Source organism: Rattus norvegicus, chromosome 9 (genome assembly GCF_021556685.1).
Source record: "Rattus norvegicus strain SHRSP/BbbUtx chromosome 9, alternate assembly SHRSP_T2T, whole genome shotgun sequence".
Taxonomy (NCBI): domain Eukaryota; kingdom Metazoa; phylum Chordata; class Mammalia; order Rodentia; family Muridae; genus Rattus; species Rattus norvegicus.
In genome coordinates this window covers 60703932-60725689 of record NC_141542.1, presented here as the reverse complement: position 1 = coordinate 60725689, position 21758 = coordinate 60703932, and the positions used below count along the sequence as shown (strand labels likewise).

General features: G+C 43.9%; 2 pseudogenes; both read left to right on the top strand.

Moving 5' to 3' along the window:
• Hsp90ab1-ps13 (heat shock protein 90 alpha family class B member 1, pseudogene 13) lies at window positions 10481-12998 on the top strand (annotated as a pseudogene).
• Window positions 13114-13399, top strand: LOC108351922 (thymosin beta-10 pseudogene; annotated as a pseudogene).
• Window positions 13400-21758: the final 8359 nt, after the last annotated feature.

Genomic DNA, 21758 nt, shown 5'->3' with positions numbered 1-21758 from the left:
GGTGGGCTTTGAAGTTTCAAAGTGTCTCTTTCTGCCTCCTGCTTTTAGATCAAGATGTAAGCTCTTAGCTGTTCCTTTGCTCTGCTATCATGAACTTTAACCCTCTGAAACTGTAAGACCCACATTAAAGGCTTTATTTTGCAAGTTGTGTCAGTCATGGTATCTTATCACAGCAATAGAAAAACATCTGAGACAGTGTGCAAGAGACTCCTGTTCAATAGCTGATTTTGTTAAGTGGTGAAGACCTCCGCCAGTTGACCTTCAGGTGACATCAGAGTACTGGCAATGAAAAAGCGTCCAGGTCCCCAGAGAGCAATGCAGCCTCTACCTGGCTCTCCCTGCTGTGTTTTAGAAATGGCCCTCAGAGCCATGTCTCAACAATTCACCCTCAACGTATAGTTTCATTCAGAAGTAGTGGAAACTTAGGAGGTGGGGTGTAGTGACAGGTTTCAGGTCACTGGAAGTCCCATCTAAGAGGAATTTAAGGCCCTTTCCTGCCTGAACAGCTATGAAGGGAGCAACTTTCTCTAATACTCATTTGCAGTGTGGTTTGCTGCCTGGATACAAGGCATGGACTGAAACCTCTTAAAGAATGTGCCAGCTAACCTTTTTTTCTGTATAAGATGATTGTCTTGGGTATATGTCAGAGCAATAGAAAATATGATAGCATACTCCCTACATAATCTCTGCTTTGTCCCTGCCTGGTGGGTAGATAGGCAGGAGAGATCCAACTCTAATTTGCAAGAGTTCACAGAATGTCCAGGGTTGGGGGTAGTGAGTTATAGAGAATGAGACTCAAGCACCCTGACTTCTGGGGAGACAGACTACAGGATAGTATGGGTGGGGTTCCTCCCTTCCCCCCTGCAAATGGCAGACCCTCTACTCCATAGCTCTCTCTCCCAGGATGTACTTTCTACTAGCCTAGCTCCTTCACCACCATCAGGCTAGTGACAAGTCTCTGTACACCTTTGTTCAAAGCCTCTGAAACAGTCTCCCTGAGTCACCTACTTTGAATGTGCCTCCTGCTTTCTGCTTCCAGCTTCCAAATACAAATTGCCACATGGGTCCAAACAAATGGCATTCCACAGACAAACCTTATTACTACATGTTTTGTCACTGTTCTGTTGCTGTGAGGAGACACCATGACCAGGGCAACTCTTATGAAAGAAAGCATTACAGTTTCGGAGGTTTGGTCTATTATCACCATGGCAAGGAACATGGCAGTATCCAGGCACTGGGGCAACACCTGAGAACTGCATGCTGATCCACAGATGAGAGGGGAGGGGGAAAGGACAGACAGAAGAGGGGAGAGAGAGAAAGAGAAGAAAGAAGGAGGGGGGGAGGTCTGGTGGCATGGGCTTTTTGAAACCCCAATGACACACTTTTTCCAAGGCTGCACCCACTCCAACAAGGCCACACCCCCTGATCCTTCCCCATCTGACTAAGCATTCAACTATATGAGTCTACAGGGGCCATTCTTATTCAAACCACCACAGCGCACTATTCCCACAGCATAATATCCTTGGGTAAGTTCCACTGTTGTTCTGAGTCTCAGTTTCCTCAACAGGGGGTGCATCCAATGACGGGTTCAGTCAATAATGTTAAATGTATGGACTGTGAGTTTTGTAAGCTAGACACATGGCTTGAGATTCTGAACTTGCCTGGTGTGCTGGCCTTAGCACCAGGTGCCCTCTCTCAACAGCCCTGCTGTTTCTTCTGGAAGATATTCCTCTCAGCAACTCTTCCCACTTCCTGGACCCTTCATTCTTTGGAAAGCTTAGGTCCAGACCCTTGAAAAGACACTCCTTTATCTCACCACTTCAGCCCTCCCATGAGGCTTCAGCTTTGGCAGGCAGCTACTTTGATGCGACACTTGTCAAAAGAAACTGGAGAGTATCCTTGATTCGTCATTTTTATCCACAGGATAAAAGGGCCAATTTCTGCCTTTAGAGTCTCACAATGCTGCAGCCAGACTATTCATCTGAGGTTCAAGTCTGCCTGAAATGGCTGGTTTTCTGCTGTGTGCAATTACTGTGCCCTGCGAACAAATTGTGAAGGGCTTGTTAGTTATTCCTCATGGAAACACAGAGGCCAGGCTGGTGGTTATGGCCTATTCAAGTACCCTGCACTGAGAAAATGTTGTACCCATGTCTGTGCTTATTTTGCATGCAGAAAGTGATGAATGGATATCTGAGGTATCAGAAGTGCGAGGTGGAGAGGGCCCACAAGGACAGACATAGAACTGGTACAAAGAGTGTTTTGTGACAGCCCCTCAGCCCTGAAGTTAGAAGAGCGGTTTGTTCTGGTCCTGGGTTTGTAGATCCAGATTCAGGTCTATCTCTTGGGTCATCAGGGCTCCTAGGCCACTGTGAGTTGTAAGCAGATACTTTCTAAGGACACCAGAATAATTTATGAGGCACGAAAAGAGGGTTTAGATTGAAGAGGTTTGTGGATAACAACATCTACTGTTCCTTCTTGGAGATTTATAACACCCTGCGTGTCCCGAAGGCACTGAGACATCCTGCAGCAAAGTAGTGGGCAGGCATAATTAAGACTCAAATGCATTCCATTCAGAAAGCTTCCAGCCCATCTTTGTAACACACATTGGAAAGCATCAATATCAAGTCAGTCAGTCCCAGAAGCTCAGACTTTATGAAGAGGTTAAGATAAGTCTCCATCTACCTCCCCACACACTGAAAGATTCCACATAGAATCCTCTAAAGTAGACATCTATAGCCTTTGATCTGAAGAAATTCCCTCTTCTTCTATATCCAAGTACAAAGTCATGTGGACCCGCAGAGTTCCCAGAGAAGGGAGGGGCGTGCACGTTCCCTGTGTCTTCCGAGTTCCCAGTTCAATAAACGGATCATGTCAACTGCCTTGCCCACAGCTTATGAAGACACAAAAATAAAGCGATAGCCATCAATTCCTGCAATGTCTCACAGGTAGAAAAGAAAGCAGAGGACATTTACCATTGGACTGTCTTGGCTGCCCAGCTTCTAAATAATGACACAGAGAGAGACTTACATTTATTTATGAATGGTTAGCCCTTATAGTTTAAGCTCATAGAACTTAATAACCCATTTATACCAACCCATCTTTGATGTGACCTGTTCCCTCTAATTCCATCCCCATAGGTCTGACCTCCTCTGTGTCTTGCTGTTGAATCCCACCAGCCTGATTCTTTCCCAGAGTTCTCATTTCTGCCTGGATGTTCCACCGTTCTCTCCTGTCCTGATCTAGGCTGCCGGCTCTTTATTAAAGCCAATCGGAGAATACCTTAGGCAGGTGAGGAAGGACAGAGTCACTCCTTCACACAGTGTATAAAAATATCACCCCAACAGAGGTTAGAAGAGGAATGCCCAGAGCGAACACTCCCTCCAGAAAACTGCTTCCTCTCATGTGTGATCCTGATTGCCATTCTTCTGTTTTATGCCTTGCCTGGTCTCACCTATGTGCTTCCACAAATGCCCAAGTGAGCTCCCATTCTCCCTCTCCTTTCTGCTTAGCTCACATTTCTCTAAGAGCAGTCTCCACTGCTCTGAGCACCCACAAAGCTGTCTGCTCCCAGAGTGCCCCTGAGGTCCTCATCCTCACTGATCTGCATGCGTTGTCTCCTTAGTCATGCTCTAAGATCATAGCATAGAATTGTCCTTGTCTAGTGTACTTTCCATACTGCTGTATCCATCAGAAAAAAACTCAAGCATCAGTGAAGACCAGTGCATAAAAATATTTTTGTTAATATCCTTCTAAAAGCTGTGTGTTTGTCCTATAAACAACATACTAGTCATCTCTGAAAAAAAAACTCCTCAATGCCCAAGAAAATAAAATCTAATTCTATAGGGCAAAGCTATACTCATGTTACCTAAAGATGTTCACACAAAGAGAAGCCAAATCAGATTCCTTCCCTCTGTTTCCTAGCCTATGATGAGAGAGGCTAATGCCATGGGAGGCTGCAATGCCAACAGCAGTTGCAGCTACATCTGCTTTAAGTCAGGCAGACTTGGGCAGATAAAGGTGCCTTCCCTGATCCAAGTTGGATGTAGCATTTCCCTGAGGATGAAAATACCTTACTCATCTTTATTAGATCTGAGTCCTTGGTAAGGCTTCTGTGGACATATACCTTTAAACCCACCTCCTGGTACATAGATTCATAAAGATGCCCCTGAAAAAAAACCTTTGCTTGGCACAGAGAAGAAATTAAATATATAGGATTGTGGGGATGCTAGTTAGCCATGCTTTACAAAGACACAATGTAGACAGAAACTAACAAAGCACATTGTGTAACAGTCATGTCAAAACTTTAACCCATTGTAATAAAAGGGAGAGGGGTGTTAGTGCTTCTGGACTAAATATCTTGTCCTAGCATAAAAGAAAAAGCTCTCACTTCACCTGGGTATGGAGAAGGAGCTCAAAATGTCAGTGAGGTTGGCTTCACTCCGGAAGATCCTTTCCTCTCTACTGGAAGCTGTTTCTGAAGCTGACTGGAGGGACTGTCAGGTGACAGAGGGTGAGGGCTCCCATCTCTTCTTCACCCCTGTGCTTTTGTTAATGTTCTAGAACTCAGCAGTTTAAGTTTTCCCTTTGCCACTGGATGATGTTTTATCAGAAACTGATTTTTTTCCTTTTCTCTTCTTATTTATGAAAAAATATTTTATACAATATATTCTAATTAGTTTCCCCTCCTCCTCCTCCTCCTCTTCCTTTTCTTCCTCCTCTTCCTCCTCCCTGTTCCTTTTCATCTCCTTTCTCACTGGGGTCCATATTCTTTCTGTCTCTCATTAGAAAACAAACAGGCACCTAAGAAATGTTACAAAAATAAATTTTATAAAAATTAAATACAGTAAGATAAAGCAAAAACAAATTGGAATAGGACAAAACCACTTACAGGGACCCAAAGGAAAAGCACAAGGACCACATAGAGACTCAGAGACACACATGTTTACACCCACAGGAATCCCACAAAAACACAGAACCAGAAACCATAATATAATAATTTTTACGCAAAGGTTAAAAAAGCAAAACAAAACAAAAAGTGAACACAAACAAGCAAACAGAAAACCTGCCCTGGCTTAGCATTATGAGACAAGGACCTCCAAAGGTGCCCTTCAGCTCCTTCTGTGTTGGCTGTCTACTGCTAGCACGTAGCCTACTCTTAAGAGTGGGTGTCTTTTTTCCAGTGAGACTCCCTTGGAGAAAAGTAATTCTTCATTTGCCAGTGGCTATCAATTAGTGGTTATTTCTGGGTTAGTGATTGGAGAACGTGTCCACTCCTCTTGTCAGCTGTAGGACCCCAGGCCTGGACAGACCCTGTGCATTGCTCTGTGGGTTCATATGTGTGCCCGCTCTGTCTGTCACACCTAGAAGGGCTGAATTCCTGGGGGTATCTTCCATCACTTCTGGCTTTTACACTCTTTCTGCCTCCTCTTCTGCAGTTTGCTGATCCCTGAGGGGAGGGACTTGATGGAGGTATCCCATTTAGGGCCCAGTGCTCCAAGGTCAACCATTCTGCCTATTATCTGTAGGACGGGAGTATTTGGATTTCCCCTAGGATCCTGGCCACCCAGGCAGTGACAGGTATGGGTCTATCTCATGGAGTGGGCCTTAAGTTCAATCAGTTACCGGTTGGCCACTCCCACGAGCTTTGAAACACTGCTGCACTAATGTATCTTGCAGGCAGGTCATGACTACAGTAGAATCGAAGGGTTTGTAGTTGGGTTGGTGTTTACCTTTCTCTACGGAGTACCTGACTGTACCATGAACACTAACCCAGAGGTGCTTTAGGTAGGCACCATCTTGACTTCTCCATGTTCAATGAGTTTTGTAGATGTCGTATTCAGCAATGGAAACTTACCGTCCATTCGTCCATTTTTTGAAAAGAAACCATATCCTTGGACATAGCTTGGTGGTGCTTCTTCTTCTTCTTCTTCTTCTTCTTCTTCTTCTTCTTCTTCTTCTTCTTCTTCTTCTTCTTCTTCTTCGTCTTCTTCTTCTTCTTCTTCTTCTCATCCTCCTCCTCCCCCCTTCTCCTCCTCCTCCCCCTTCTCCTCCTCCCCCTCCTCCTCCTCTTCCTCTTCTTCCTCCTCTTCTAATTCTTCTTCTTCTTGTTTTTAGAGACAGGGTTTCTCTGTGTAGCCCTGGATATCCTGGAACTCACTCTGTAGACAAGGCTACCTGGAGCTCACAGAGATCCACCTGCTTCTACTCCAAGTGCTGGTAAAGGTATACACCACCACTGCCTTGCAGAAATTCACACTCTAAGCAAACAAACAAACAAATAAATAAAAACAGCACACCAAAAAAAAACCCTCGCTACAAATACATTGAAGTAAGATTTTAAATTTCAGATGAAAGGAACATGGATGATATAATCCACTTTGTCTTCAGGACAGGATATGTCTTCCCACTATTTCAAGCCCTGACCCTTTAGCAACCTGATGTAGGAAGAACATGGGAAAGAACACACACACACACACACACACACACACACACACACACACACCACAGATGTTCACTTCTAGAAATTACTTTGAGCAATTTTTATACAACAAAACCCATCACTCAATAATTAATCAGATACTGGCCACCTTGACATCCACTCAACATTAATCTTACTTTAAATATTAGTATTGTGAACACGGGGTCATCATTAATTTTGTTCATTTCTGATGCAGACAGTAAATTCTGATTTGCCAGTTTTTGTTTCTTTTTTCCCCCTAAAAATGTTTGTTTTATTTTTATTCCCTGTGTAAGTGTGTTTTGCCTGAATGTGTATGCACCATCTGCATTCAGTACCCTCAGAGGCCAAAAAAGAGCATTGGATCCCCTAGAGCCTGAGTTATAGGCAGTTATGTTTCCATATGGGTGCTGGATCCTGTGGAAGAAAGTGGTTCTTAACCACTGAGCCATCTCTTCAACCTTTGCCAGTTTTCTTTTATTGCTCAATGTAGCTACTGGTCCCACAGACAGGTGACCCGTGTAGATGTTTCTATGCTCTGTGACTTCCTCATAATTTATCTTCTGAATTTTTGTCCCATATGTAAAGTTCTGTGGGGCAACGAGGCTGCGTATAAGCAGAGGCACATGTGGAATATGTGTGCCAGACACACAACTGCATCACAGTGCTCACAGAAAGTTTCACAGCCCCATGAGGACAGAACTGGGGAGATCTTCCATAAGACCAGAGTTCAATTACTAGCAGCCCCATGGAAGGTCACCACTGTTTGTAATTTGAGTTCCTGGGGATCTATTGCCATCTTCTGGCCTTAGGGAGTACTGCATGCAAGTGGTGCACAGGCATGCACCTAGGCAGAGAGCAATTACAACTAAGACAAGCTCAGAGAGCCCGGAAGCCACACTGCTTTGCTGAGAAGACAGTAACACTGTAACATCACAGGCAACCTCTTGCCTCTGCACACCCTTCTTCCTTTTGTTACCTTGCTGCCTTATATGTATCTAACTGAAAAAAACTCTAAGAAACAAATTCAAGTTCATTTACCTTTCCATCTCCCTAATTCACCAGTGAGAGTCTGTAGAGTGGCCGTATCACATTGAGTGAAATGGAAACAGTCAAATCAGGTTTGTGCTGCAACTCTGCTGTTCTAATTAGAAATAAGATACATATGCACATGTGAGGCGTAATGTACAAATTATGCAAGTCAAAAACACATTTGCTCTGAAAGGTAACATCGCACAGCATAAACATAAACACAACAGTTCATACTAAGAACGTAAAATCCCCATCTTCCTTTGCTTAGAATGACACTGCATAGCAAAAGATCACCATGGCAAGTTGAGATTGAGCCCAACTGGAGCCGAAGAACTCTGTCCGTGCCTTTGGTGGTGCGTCCCTACTTTTTGAACACAGATATCTATCTCGTCATCACTTTGCAGCAGGTCCCTCATGACAGCCAGACTACTGCAGATACTCGGCACTCTGAGTTGGCACTGAGGATGACATCTTCCTGAGACCTCACTGCCCAGGTGGTTCCTGAAGACGTGAGTTACAGGACAGAGGAGGGGCTTGACTTGAGTAAGACCTGGCCCAGAGGCTTGGGGATGTTCCTAGGAGAACAGGGTGACTTCTATCTTAGTGCCTACCTCACAGGAAGTATTTAGTATCTGCTCACTGTTATTTTCATAGGTTAAGCACACAGAAAAGGCATCCTTTCGAAGACATTATCTTATTTATGTGGAATTATTTATCTAAATAACTTTAAGGCTATATTGAATCCCATTCCTACTTAAAATTTTGTCTAATAATTTTATTCTTTAATTAGTGAATCTTGCCTGCAAAAGTATCTATTTAGGGTGTAATAAAGGTGACTTTGTGTTCCTTCAATCCTGAAAGAACTATTTGTAACCATTCTGTTAAAAAAGAAAACAAAACTGCCCCTCTAGTGCCTGCCTCCCTCCCTCCTTCCTTCCATGTACAGGTATGTTCCAGGTACAGTACATGTAGTGCCCAAGAGGCCAGAAGAGGGCCTTGGGTTCCCTGGAACAGAGTTATAGATTGTTTGCTGCCCTGTGGATGCTAAGAATGAAGAATTCCAGGTCTGGTCCTCTGGAAGAGCAGCTAGTGCTCCTAACTGCTGAGCTATCTATCACTCCAGCTCCCTGCTTTGTTTTTTGAGACAGAGTCTCCCTGGGATCTGGGGCTTATGGGTTGGGTTCAGCTGTCGAGCTCTGTCTCCCCAGCACTGCTCTTATAAAATGCAACCATGTCTGACTTTTTACCTGGGATGCAGCAACCACTTTACCAACTGACATATTCCCCAGTCCCTTTCCGTGTTTTCTTCTGAAGGTCGTGGGTTTTAGCATTATGTCACAAAACATGCTTTGTAATCAAATAATGCCTGAGGCATTTGCTAAGGTTCTTTTTAATTTAAACCATGGATCACTGATTCACTTATCTCACCAATTGATCTCTCACATCAGAGATGCTGAGTTGGATTATCTACTGTCCTTTCCTTAGCAATCTTTAGAAAAAGCGGATAAATAGATACAGATAAACTTGCTGGCATTTTGATTCAAATTTGGATTAATTCAAGTTAAGCAGAACTGATATTTTAACATTGATTCTTTCAGCCCATGCACATAGCATATTGATAAGCTTTAAGGGGAAACAGGGCTTGAGAGATAGATTGGTCATCCTTCCGCCAAGGATAGGGCAGAGACAGGGATGTTAAAGCTTCAGTCTGCCTAGGCAAAGTGGAGCCTTGTGAGGGACTAGGGAGGGGGAAAGTGTTGCTGCTTGCCACAGGGAACAACCCAGAGGTCAGCTGACATCACCTAGGTGCTTGAAAGCCCTGAGGAGAGTTCTAGATAAGGGATTCCATAAAACTGACTTGGTGAGTATGCAATATGACAGTGGTCAGATTTTCTGCCTGCAAGCTTTGCTTTTTGGAAGGACTTATTCCCCAAGACTGCGTGTGTGTGTGTGTGTGTGTGTGTGTGTGTGTGTGTGTGTGTGTTTAGAGAGAGAGAGAAGAGGAGAGGAGAGGAGAGAGAGAGAGAGAGAGAGAGAGAGAGACTTTTTGGCACTGCTTTTAATTTGTTAGATTAGATTTATATGTAAATATTTTTCTTTACTAAACAACATAATTTTTTTTATATTGCTGTGAAGGCAGGGGAGTTCATGATCATGAAGCCAACTAGTTTGGTTTCTGGTGAGATCTCACTTCTTTGTATGTCTTAGTTCTTTGGGTGCTATTATAAATGCTTTTTAAATTTCAGGTTCCAATTGTCTATTATTACTGTATAGGCGTGTAATCAGCATGCATATATTATTATATCTTGAAATGCATTTAGTTCTTGATGTAGGAATTTTTCTTGATAGATTGTGATTTTCTAAGTAAATGATCATATCATATACAAATAGAGTTTTTTTATTATTTTCTTTCTAATTTGGATATTGATCTTTTTTCTTGACTTATGCGCATTGGCTAAGATTTTTAATACAGTGTTGCAGAGGAATGGTGAGAAAAGACACAGCTGTCTGATTCTTAATCTCAGGAGGAAAGGTCTCTCACCATTAAGCATAATAACAGGGTAGGTTTCATAGGCTGTATTAAGTTGAGAATGGTCCTATGTATGCTTCTCATGTTGTCAGTTCCAGTCATGAATACATGAAGTCAGTTTTATTGGCTTATACTAATAACAACTGGAAAGGAGATGTTTTAATGTATTAATAATACCCGTTTTAGTTAGTGTTCTATTGCTGTGAAAAGACAACATGACCATGGCATCTTTAAAAAAGGATTTATTTATTTATGTATTTATGTATGTATCTGAGTGCTCTGTCTGCATGTAAGCCTGCATGACAGAAGAGGGCATCAGATCCCATTACAGATGGTTGTGAGCCACCATGTGGTTGCTGTGAATTGAACTCAGAACCTCTGGAAAAGCAGTTAGTACTCTTAACCACTGAGCCATCTCTCCAGCCCCAGACCATAGCAACTCTTATAAAAGAAAACATTTGCTCTTGAGTCACCCCCGCACAGCCTAGGCTTGCTGTGTGAGTCCGATGTGGTCCGGGTCCACCCTGCTCTGTACTACTACTCGGCTTTCTTGTCAAGATGCCTGAGGAAGTGCACCATGGAGAGGAAGAGGTGGAGACCTTTGCCTTTCAGGCAGAAATTGCCCAGCTGATGTCCCTCATCATCAACACTTTCTACTCAAACAAAGAGATTTTCCTCTGGGAGTTGATCTCTAATGCTTCTGATGCCCTGGACAAGATTCGGTATGAGAGCCAGACGGACCCTTCCAAGTTGGACAGCGGGAAAGAGCTGAAGATTGACATCATCCCCAACCCTCAGGAGCGCATGCTGACTTTGGTGGACACAGGCATTGGCATGACCAAGGCTGATCTCATAAATAACTTGGGAACCATTGCTAAGTCTGGTACAAAGGCGTGTTCATGGAGGCTCTCCAGGCTGGTGCAGACATCTCCATGATTGGGCAGTTTGGTGTCGGCTTCTACTCTGCCTACCTGGTGCCGGAGAAAGTGGTTGTGGTCACAAAGCATAACAATGACGAGCAGTATGCCTGGGAGTCTTCCGCTGGTGGATCCTTCACCATACACACAGACCACGGTGAGCCCATTGGCCGGGGTACCAAAGTGATCCTTCACCTCAAAGAAGACCAGACAGAGTACTTAGAGGAGAGAAGGGTCAAGGAAGTGGTGGAGAAACACTTGCAGTTCATAGGCTACCCCATCACCCTCTACCTGGAGAAGGAACGAGAGAAGGAGATCAGTGCTGATGAAGCAGAGGAAGAAAAAAGGGAGAAGGAGGAGGAAGATAAGGAGGATGAGGAGAAGCCTAAGATTGAGGATGTGGGATCTGACGAGGAGGATGAGAGCAGCAAAGATAAGAAAAAGAAAACAAAGACGATCAAGGAGAAGTCCATTGACCAGGAAGAGCTGAATAAGACGAAGCCCATCTGGACCAGAAATCCTGATGACATCACTCAAGAGGAATATGGTGAATTCTATAAGAGCCTCACCAATGCCTGGGAAGACCACTTGGCAGTCAAGCACTTCTCTGTAGAAGGGCAGTTGGAATTCAGGGCATTGCTCTTCATTCCCTGGCGAGCTTCCTTTGACCTCTTTGAGAACAAGAAGAAGAACAACAACATCAAATTGTATGTCTGTCCTGTGTTCATCATGGACAGCTGTGATGAGCTGATACCTGAGTACCTCAACTGCATCCGTGGTGTGGCTGATTCTGAGGACCTGCCCCTGAACATCTCCCGAGAAATGCTCCAAGATCCTGAATGTCATCCAAAAGAACATCGTGAAGAAGTGCCTTGAGCTCTTCTCTGAGTTGGCTGAAGACAAAGAGAACTACAAGAAATTTTATGAGGCATTCTCCAAGAATTTAAAGCTTGGACTCCATGAGGATTCCACTAACCATCGCCGCCTCTCTGAGCTCCTTCGATACCATACCTCTCAGTCTGGAGATGAGATGACTTCCCTGTCAGGGTATGTGTCTCGCATGAAGGAGACACAGAAGCCCATCTACTATATCAGTGGTGAGAGCAAAGAGCAGGTGGCCAACTCTGCCTTCGTGGAGCGTGTGTGGAAACGGGGCTTTGAGGTGGTGAATATGACTGAGCCCATTGATGATTACTGCGTGCAGCAGCTCAAGGAGTTCAATGGCAAGAGCCTGGTCTCCGTGACCAAGGAGGGCCTGGAGCTACCAGAGGATGAGGAAGAGAAGAAGAAAATGGAGGAGAGCCAGACAAAGTTTGAGAATCTCTGCAAGCTCATGAAGGAGATCTTGGACAAGAAGGTTGAAAAAGTGACTATCCCCAGTAGGCTTGTGTCTTCACCCTGCTGCATTGTGACAAGCACCTATGGCTGGACAGCCAACATGGAACAGATTATGGAGGCCCGGGCACTGCGGGACAACTCTACAATGGAATACGTGATGGCCAAGAAGCACCTAGACATCAACCCTGACCACCCCATGGTGGAGACTCTGTGGCAGAAGGCTGAGGCAGACACAAATGACAAAGCTGTCAAAGACCTGGTGGTGCTGCTGTTTGAGACTGCTCTGCTCTCCTCTGGCTTCTCACTTGAGGACCCCCAAACCCACTCCAACTGCATCTACTGCATGATTAAACTAGGCCTGGGCATTGATGAAGATGAGGTCACTGCAGAAGAGCTCAGTGCTGCTGTTCGTGAAGAGATCCCCCCATGGAGGGTGATGAGGATGCCTCTGGCATGGAAGAAGTGGATTAAAGGCTCCTGGGAAGCCCCTGCCCTCTGTATAGTATCCCTGGGGCTCCCCCAACAGCCTTGACTGGCCCTGACCCACCTGGCTCTCTGCTCATGTCTACAAGAATCTCTTCTATCCTGTCCTTGTGCCTTAAGGCAGCAAGATCCCCTCCCACAGAATAGCAGGGTTGGGTGTTGTATATTGTGTTTTTTTTATTTCTTTTATTTTGTTTTGAAATTAAAAGTATGCAAAATAAAGAAGATGCAGTTTTATACAAAAAATAAAAAATAAAAAAATAAAAGAAAAGAAAAGAAAAGAAAGCATTTAATTGGGGGCCTGTTTAGAGTTTCAAAGGGTCAGTCATGGAACGAGAATCCATGAGTTGTAAGAAATGGCAGACAAGCCAGACATGGGAGAAATCGCCAGCTTCGATAAGGTCAAGCTGAAGAAAACTGAGACATAAGAGAACACCCTGATGACCAAAGAGACCATTGAACAGGAAAAGAGGAGTGAAATCTTCTAAAAGCCTAGGAAGATTTCCCCACCCCAGCCCTTCATCTCCAAGACCTCTTCGTGATATGAAGGAAGAGCCACCTACAAGATGGACGCGAGCCACAAGCTGCACTGTGAACCCGGGCACTCCGCGCTGATGCCACCGGCCCGTGGGTCTCTGAAGGGACTCCCTGCCTCCACCCCCACTAATCAGACTGCCAAATTTCACCGGTTTACCCTGGGATATTATAGAAAATTATTTGTATGATTGATGCAAGTAAAACACACCCCGTGGCAGAGAGAGAGAGAGAGACAGAGAGAGAGAGAGAGAGAGAGAGAGAGAGAGAGAGAGAGAGAGAGAGAGAGAGAAAAGAAGAAAGCTGTCGATCACTGCCAAGGCATATGTGACACTGTTGCACCCTTAGGAACCTTGTGCTGTGCTGGTTGTTCTAGTTCATAGGCATCATAGCTGGGCAGGGGTACTGATTACTTCTCCTTATAAGCTTACATGGAACCTTTAGTACCATGAAAGCTAGTCCTCAGAGAGGAGGCTTTCAGGTTATATCTGTTCAAATCTTCCAGGTCTTCTGAAGTACGTGGTGTCTTCAGCCATACAGTCTTAGCTTTAACCTCTTGAGGCAGGGAGCAACCAGGGGTAACATCAATAACACGGTTCTGGGACTCTCTTGGATAACCATGGACAACTATTCAAAAGAGGGCTTCTCGTGCCTGATATTGGGGTTTTTGTTAGATCGTCTATGGTTCTTGGTGGGGGGGACCATTGTCAGAGCAGATGGGAAAAATCTCATTTTAATTATCTATGTGTGTATAGACTTATATGTAATTTTTAAAATTATTTCTTAGGCATTTTTATTTTGAGGATTCTCTGCCCAGAACCCAAGCCCACACTTTGGATATTTCGGACACCCTTGTCAAACACCAGGTTGCTGAAGCTATGTGTACTTACGTTAGTGTCTCTGTTGGAGTTTAGTTGATCTACACGACTGTTTGTCTCTATCACCGTGGCTCTGTGATCTACCTTAAGATCTGGAATGGTAATGTCTCCAGCATCATTCTTTCTGCTCACGATAGGTTTGGTTCTTCAAAGTCTGTATGCATTTTGAGATAGTTTTTCCATTTCTCTGAGGAGCACAATGGGGCTTTTAACCGGGGAGCCATTGAATCTGTAAATGGCTTTTGGTAGAATTTATTTTCACAATATTAATTCTACCAGTTCATGAGTGTGGGATATTGTTCCATTTTGTAGAGTCTTTCTCTCTTTCTTTAGGGGTTTAATGTTGACAGTGCAGAAGCTTTCACCCCTGTGGTTAGTTTTATTTCTATATAATTTATTTTCTTTAGGTTGTTGTGAGTGGGAATATATCTCTGATTTCCTTCTCTGTATTTATGTTGTTCGTGTATAGAAAAACTACTTTGCAAGTAGATGCCATATCCTGCCACATTGCTGAAATTGTTAATCATTTCTAGAAGCTGTGTGGTAGAACTTTTGGGGTCCCTTACCCCCATGTTATCAGCAAGGAGCAGTAGTTTGGCTTCTTTTTCCATTCGTAACCTTTAATTCTTCCTTTCTCCAGTGGGGCTTCAAGCACTGTATTGAGAAGGAGTAGGGATGGTTGACATCTTTGTCTTGTGACTTTTTTTCCCGGTATTGCTTCAAGTTTTTCTCCACGGAGGATGATATTGTCTGAGTTTCTTATGTACAGCTTTTATTGTGTTGAGGTGTGTTCTATATTTAGTTTCAGACCCTGGGACAAAGGACTGAGGTGCTTATTTTACATACTAAAGCAGACCTGGCCTCCAGGTTCTCACAGAATTCCTCAGTCCCTACCTGGCATACCCTGCCCCCAACTCTGAGCTTTCCAGCCCAGGGGCTGCCCTTTCCCCAGGGGCTCTTCCCTTTATAATCCTCCTCCTCCTCCTCCTCCTCCTCTTCCTCCTCCCTCTCTCTCTCTTCTCTTCTCCTCTACATGTGCTTTCTCTCCTTCTCATCCCCCTCCCCCCTCTCTCCCTTCCCCTGGCCTCAGTGCTTGGGGCCAGTGAACTCACCTGATAGCAGCTTCCCAATAAACAATATAATCAAATCTGGCTTGAATTGGCTCATTTTACCAGCATAGAAATAACTTATCAAATGGTGTCAAAACTTGGGAATGAACCAAAAAGACTCTCTAGTTCTACTCTCTCCAAGATTTTTTATCACGGAGGCATGTTGAGTTTTGTCAAAGGATTTTTTTTTTGTCTGCATCTACTGAGATAGCCATGTGGTTTTTGTCTTTATAATCATTTAGACGACTTATTACATTTATTTGCCTATGTTGAACCATCTGGGATAAAGTCAACTTGATCATAGTGTATTTGAATGTTGACTTCTACACCAGGAGAACTGGGTGCAGTTTGGATTTTGGTACTGCCATTATTACGAAGCATTTCCTGACTCAGTATTTTGTAAAACATTGTACTCTAGTGAAGTGGAAACTTCCGGTTTCTTTGGAAAGTTTAGTTATATCTAATGATGCTTTGCTGGGGTACATAAATGAAGAGATGTTTTGCTAAAGCAAGCATGTGAAAGAATGTTTTCCTGAAGCAGACACAAGTGAAAATGAAGGACCCTAGTTCTTACTGAGGTATGAGAGCTATTAAGAGGCTTGGCCTGGTAGAAAGTAGGTAGGTTATAGAGTTCCTATGAAGGACCTTGGGGGCTTTTGCCAGCTTTACACCCAACACCTCAGGTCAAGTACCAGCTTCCTGCCTCAGCTCAAGGCTAGGTCAGGTTCCATTCTCCACCCATAGTTCTCTGGAGGAGCAGGGGCATTCTTGACAAACCACAGAATGTATTGACTGCTAGTCACCTGACCATCTGGTCCCAGATATAGTTTGAACGCATATAATATGCTTGCTAGCCAATAGATTTGAAGGTCAATATGCTTAGCCAATAAGTTTAAACTGTAATCTTGCTGATGTAACTTGTACCCCTAAAAAGTATAAAAACTGTTTGTTATAGCCATTCAGGGTCACCTTCTAGTCACTTGCCATGAGGAGCTAATTGAGGGTCGACCCCAACGCACTGGAAAAATAAACCTCTTGCATTTGCATCAAACTCCATTCTCCTGTCTCACTTGGGGGGGTCTCCCAGTAGTTAAGACTCACTTCGAGCCTTACCAAAGGATATTTTACTATAGCAAACATGTGAAATAACGTAATATATTCAGAAGAAATATAAATATGACCTCCACAGCTTTGCCTTACCTTGCTGGACTTTGCTAACCACATTCATGTAATAATTTACTTCGGACTGGTTGGCAAACCTTGCTGTTTCTTCTGGATTGAACTACCCTTGCTGATTTGTGTGTAGTAACTGCTGAGTGAACTGGTCTGCAGCTGCTGGTTCCTGTGTGGTGTCTGCTACTGGAACAAACTACTGATATCCTGATACTGAAGCTTGGACTCTCCCCCAAAGAAATATTTCTAAAACAGGTTTACTTCTCCCATGTCTGAATAAGTTTTCTTTCCCACTACCTCTGGAGGGTGGTGAGCTAGAGGAAAGGTTGAACTCTTACTGAAATAGGTTGAGAAAAATGTATGTCAACACTGCATCATCTTCTCATTGGCCAATAAAGAGTGGATCAGCCGGGTTGTAGAAAATTAGGTGGGACTTCCATGCCCTGAGAGTGAGAGAGGGTCTCAGGTAGAAGGAGAGGAATCACCCTGAGGAAGCAAATGAAGGAGGCCAGGGCAAGACCAAGATGGCAGGTGAAGGTCACATGACTGGGAAGTGAGCTAGACGAGCATGGCTGGGTTAGAATAGCTCAGAATATGTCCAGCTTAGTGTCTAAAGCCTATACGTACGTAACACAGACCTCTCTGTGCCATTATTCAAGAACAAGTGAATGTTAAAATTCCTTTTACAAAGTACTTTGAGAGTAGTTCTTCTATTTTTTATTATTGTTATTAATTTAAGAAGGGTTAGGTATAAATTTTCTATGAAAATCTGGTATAATTGTGAATCCATCTGGATCTGAACTTTTTTTTTTACATTGTAGTAACAGTTTGGGGGTTTGTTTGTTTGTTTGTTTTTGCTGTTCCAATTTCTTCATTTGCTGTAGGTTTATTCAAGATGTTGATCTTTTTGATTTAACTTGGATGATTTGGCTGAATCTAGAAATTTGTCTTGTTTTTTTTTTTAAGATTTTAATTTGACGGAGTACAGGTTTTTAATGTATTCACTTACAGTGGTTTGAGTTTCTTTGGTGCCTCCTGCAATGTTTCCCTGTTTATTTCTGATTCTGTTAATCTGTGTCCTTTCTTTCTTTTGGGTTGGCCAAGTGTCTATGGATCTTGTTTATCTTCTCAAAGAACCAGCTCTTAGATACATTGTTTTATATTGCTTTTGCTTCTCTTTCATCCATTTCCACTCTGATTTTTATTATTTCTTGCCAGCTGCTAGGTTTGAGTGGTTGGTTCTTATTTGCTTTTTATTTGTTTGTTTCAAATTTGGGGTTACATCATTGCACCATTTATTTGTGCTCTTTCTGATTTTTTTTTAAATGCAGCCATTTAGAACTACAAATTACCCTCATACGGGGTGCCTTTAATATGTCTCAGGTTTTGCTGTGTTGTGTTTTCATTTTCATTTAGTTCTAGGAAGCTTTAACTTCTCCCTTGATTTCTTCTTTGATCTACTCATGGTTAGTAATGAGCTGTTTTCTTTTGATGAGGTTGTATATTTGATAGAGATTTATATGCTGTCAGTTTTAAGTTTTATTGAATTATGGTCAGGTAAGATAGGATACACAGGGTTATTTCAATATTTCTGAATTTGTTAAGATTTGTTTTTTTTTCCCCAAGATGTGGTCTATTTTAGAGAAGATTTCCTGTACTTCCAGGTAGAATGTATATTCTTTGGTTTGTGGTGGAATAGTCTGCACATATCTATTAAGTCCTTGTTAATCTATATCTTTAATCCCTCTAGCATACTTTTTATGAAACTGGATACCCCTGAGTTTGACGCATATAGATTTAGGATAGTAACATCTCCTTAGTTAATTGTTCCCTTGATTAGAATTGACCACCCTTCTTCCTGACTTCTGATTAGTTTTCCTTTGAAGTCTATCTTGTCAGATGGTAGGATAGCAGTGCCTACTTGCTGCCTGGTTCCATTTGACTGGAGTACTTTGGTTTATCTGTTCACTCTGAGGCACGCATACCCTCTTAAAGCTAAAATGTGTTTCTTATAGACAACAGATAGGTGGATTTTTACCGTACCTTTTGATTGGAAAATTAAGGCCATTAATATTTAATGTCTAAAGTTCGGATGGTCCCAGAGCTAATGGTCAGGCTTAAGCTGAGGAACAAGACGAAGTTCCATTGTGTGAGCAAAGGCCAGGATGCAGAGGCCATTACTACCAGCCAGGAGATCGTGGTTCTGCTGTCAAAAATATTAGAATCGAATCCAAGAAAACAGGCCCCACTGGCCTCAGTCTTTAAGCAAACATGCACAGGAAAGAAAATCTATAGAAAGTGCTCATCGATGACTGAGGCTTCTGGCTGTGTTTCTGGCAAAACCTGCTGGAAGACTGCAGCGCCAAGAATAATCAGCTTCCCAGTCTCACTAGCAGCTTCCTTCCCATATGGCAGATGCTGGAGACTAGTCCTTTCTCCAGCCCCGCCTAGCTGCCTGCTGAAGTCCTCTCAGCCAGAGAGGACACTTCTTGCAGTGCTTTTCGGGGGGGGGGGGGGGGGGAATGGGCCTGCTTAGTGGTCACGCATGAATCCCAGGATTCCAGAGGTTCCATTCAGGTTTGTACCTGCCCTGTGTTGGAAATGCAGTGCCTAAGGGCACAGCATTACTGCCGAGAATGTTCCCCACAAGAGTCTCTTAATGAGGCTGCTTTGTAAAGGGCAGAAAGTTAGAAAACTTCAACCTTATTCCATAGCACACAAACGATACGACGTGACCGCCGCTAGAGGGCGACTCTGCGAAGGTTGGGTTGGCTCTGAAGAAGGAAAGGAAGGAAGGAAATGATCTGAACGTTTCCTGGGGTAGGAGGGTTTTAGGTCCACAGTCTCAGAGAAGCCTTGCCTATAACCAGAATAAGAGGTGCAACAGAAGCGACATGGAGAAGACTGACTCTAGGTGCCATGTGCAGGAAGGGTTTGAAAATCGCCAGGGCTGCTGAGGTGAAGTTAGGCTAAAGTCTCAGAAACGTCCAGAACTAGATTCCCCCTGGAACGACAGTTCATTCCCTGACTATCTGGGAATTAGTGGCAAAAGGGGCCGGTGTCCAATACAGACAAATGACTCGAGAGGGAAATTTAGGAGAAATCTCTGGGAGTCAAGTCCACAGCCAGCCTCTCTTTCCCTAATACTTAGGCACGCACTGTACAAAGCGCCCAGCCTGTGAAGAGCAGCCTCCTGGGTTCAGCAGGACCTTCCCGGGGAGAGGTCTCGTGCTGCCAAAGAAACATGCTGTCACTGCAGGTTAAGGGGATCCCTGCTTCCTGTCTGGCTATATCAGCACCTATTACAAATGCCTCTGACAGCCCAGGAGGACCCTGTGATCCCAGAGCACCACCAGAGGTTTATGAAAGAACTAGTTGGGGAAGCACACAGTGTGCAGTTTGTTCCACAGTGCCATACTGTTTCAACCCACTGCAGACAGAAGACTTTTTTACAGCTCTGTCTACACCGAACCTGTGTGGACTCTTTCTCAGGGTATTTTAGCCACACAGGTTGACTGGCCACATTCCTCCAGGCAGTTTCATCTATATAACCTCAGAGATGACAGAATTTTGCTGCTGGCCAGCTGTAGCCAAAGTTATGATGCAGAAGTTACAACAAGCAAGAGAGCTAATAACAAATGCTATGCTCTGTGCAGGACTGATTGCTGACGCCGGACTGTTAGCTCGTTCTTGGGATGCCTTTTCTATGCTGACCGCACTACTGGGAGTTGCAAGCTTCCCAGCCTCTCCTCCCTCAGCTGCAGTGAATGTGATCTATCTATCGCCTGTGGGCTGTTGTATGTGATAAACTAAGGTTTTAAGGGCAGCAGGCAGATATGTGATCCAAGCTGCAGGGTGTTATGAGGACTAAGCTGTAGACATGAGCTTTCAAGGCCAAGTTCCTTCCCAGCACTGTGCTTATGATGTGGATTTACCCATTTTCTACAGTGTTTTTAAACTCATGTTGAGGTCCCATAATACACACAGCCCAATGAGGCCCTGACTGTGAATACATGGGCCCCAATTCCTTGTCCTACAGTTAGTGCCCTTCCCTTATACTTATTCTGTGAATAGTGATCAAAGACTAATTTTGTACCAGGTGGTGGTGGTGCATGCCTTTAAAGCACTCAGGAAGTGAGTTCGAAGCCAGCCTGGTCTACAGAGTGAGTTTCAGAACATCTACGACAATACAGTGAAACCCTGTCGTAAGAAAACAAAAAACAGAAACCAGAGATGAGAGGTCAGAGGTAAAGCCATGGAGTATGGTCAAAAGATCAGTACGTTCAAGGTAGAGCTAAGCAGCTTCCCAAAAAGGAGCCACTAGGGCTCCGGCATGGGTTGTCCCCTCAAAGGTTCATGGCTGGAGGGTTGGTCTCCAGTGCGATATTGAGAGGGCATGAAATCTTTAAGAACCGAGGCCCCCATAAGTCATGGGCCTAGGGGAAAACCTATCACTGTTATTCTACTAAATGAATACGTGAAAAAAAAAAGCAACTAATGACATATTGCTAAAACCAGAGTTCATTGTCTATCTCAACCCTCATCAAAGAAGCTTTTTTAAAAATGGTATTTTCATGTGAGTTGGTGTGAGGTTGTCAGGTCCCTTGGAACTGGAATTACAGACAGTTGTGAGTGGCCAGGTAACCGCTGGGCCTTGAACCGGGTTCTTTGGAAGGGCAGATAGCACTGTTAACCACTCTGCCATCTCTCTAGCCCCAAAGAAGCTCCTTGAAGTAGACGGTTATCAACACAAACTCATAGCTGAACAGCGTGCAGACAGTGAGAGACTTTGGACCCTTCAGTCTTAAATGGAACGTCTTCCCCAAACTCCTCCCCTCAAGATCCAGGGATCTACACCCAAGTGGGAGCAGAAAGATTGCGAAAGGCAGCGGTGGATCATCCCAGAGAAACAGTGCTCTCCAGACACAGCAGGGCCGCTACACATAGGAACTCACGGAGGCTGGCAGCATGCACAGGATCTGCGCAAAGAAAATTCCAGCACAGAGAAGAAATGGGCACGAAGTTGCATTCTTACCCAGGAAGATTTTTGTAATTTATACCTGGTAGGAAAGGGAAAAACCAGCTTTCTCCAAAGGAATGTCACTATCTACATCACAGAGCAGGCCCCGTGCTAAAGAGTAGTTGGCAATGAAAATTAGACTCCATGTTTATTTGTGGGTTTTGTGTGTGTGTGTGTGTGTGTGTGTGTGTGTGTGTGTGTATGTGTGTGCTTTTTGTCAATGTTCTGCTCTGTTTTGTTGTTTTGGGTTTGTTTGTTTAAGAGAGAGAAAGCATGAAGTTGGGTGG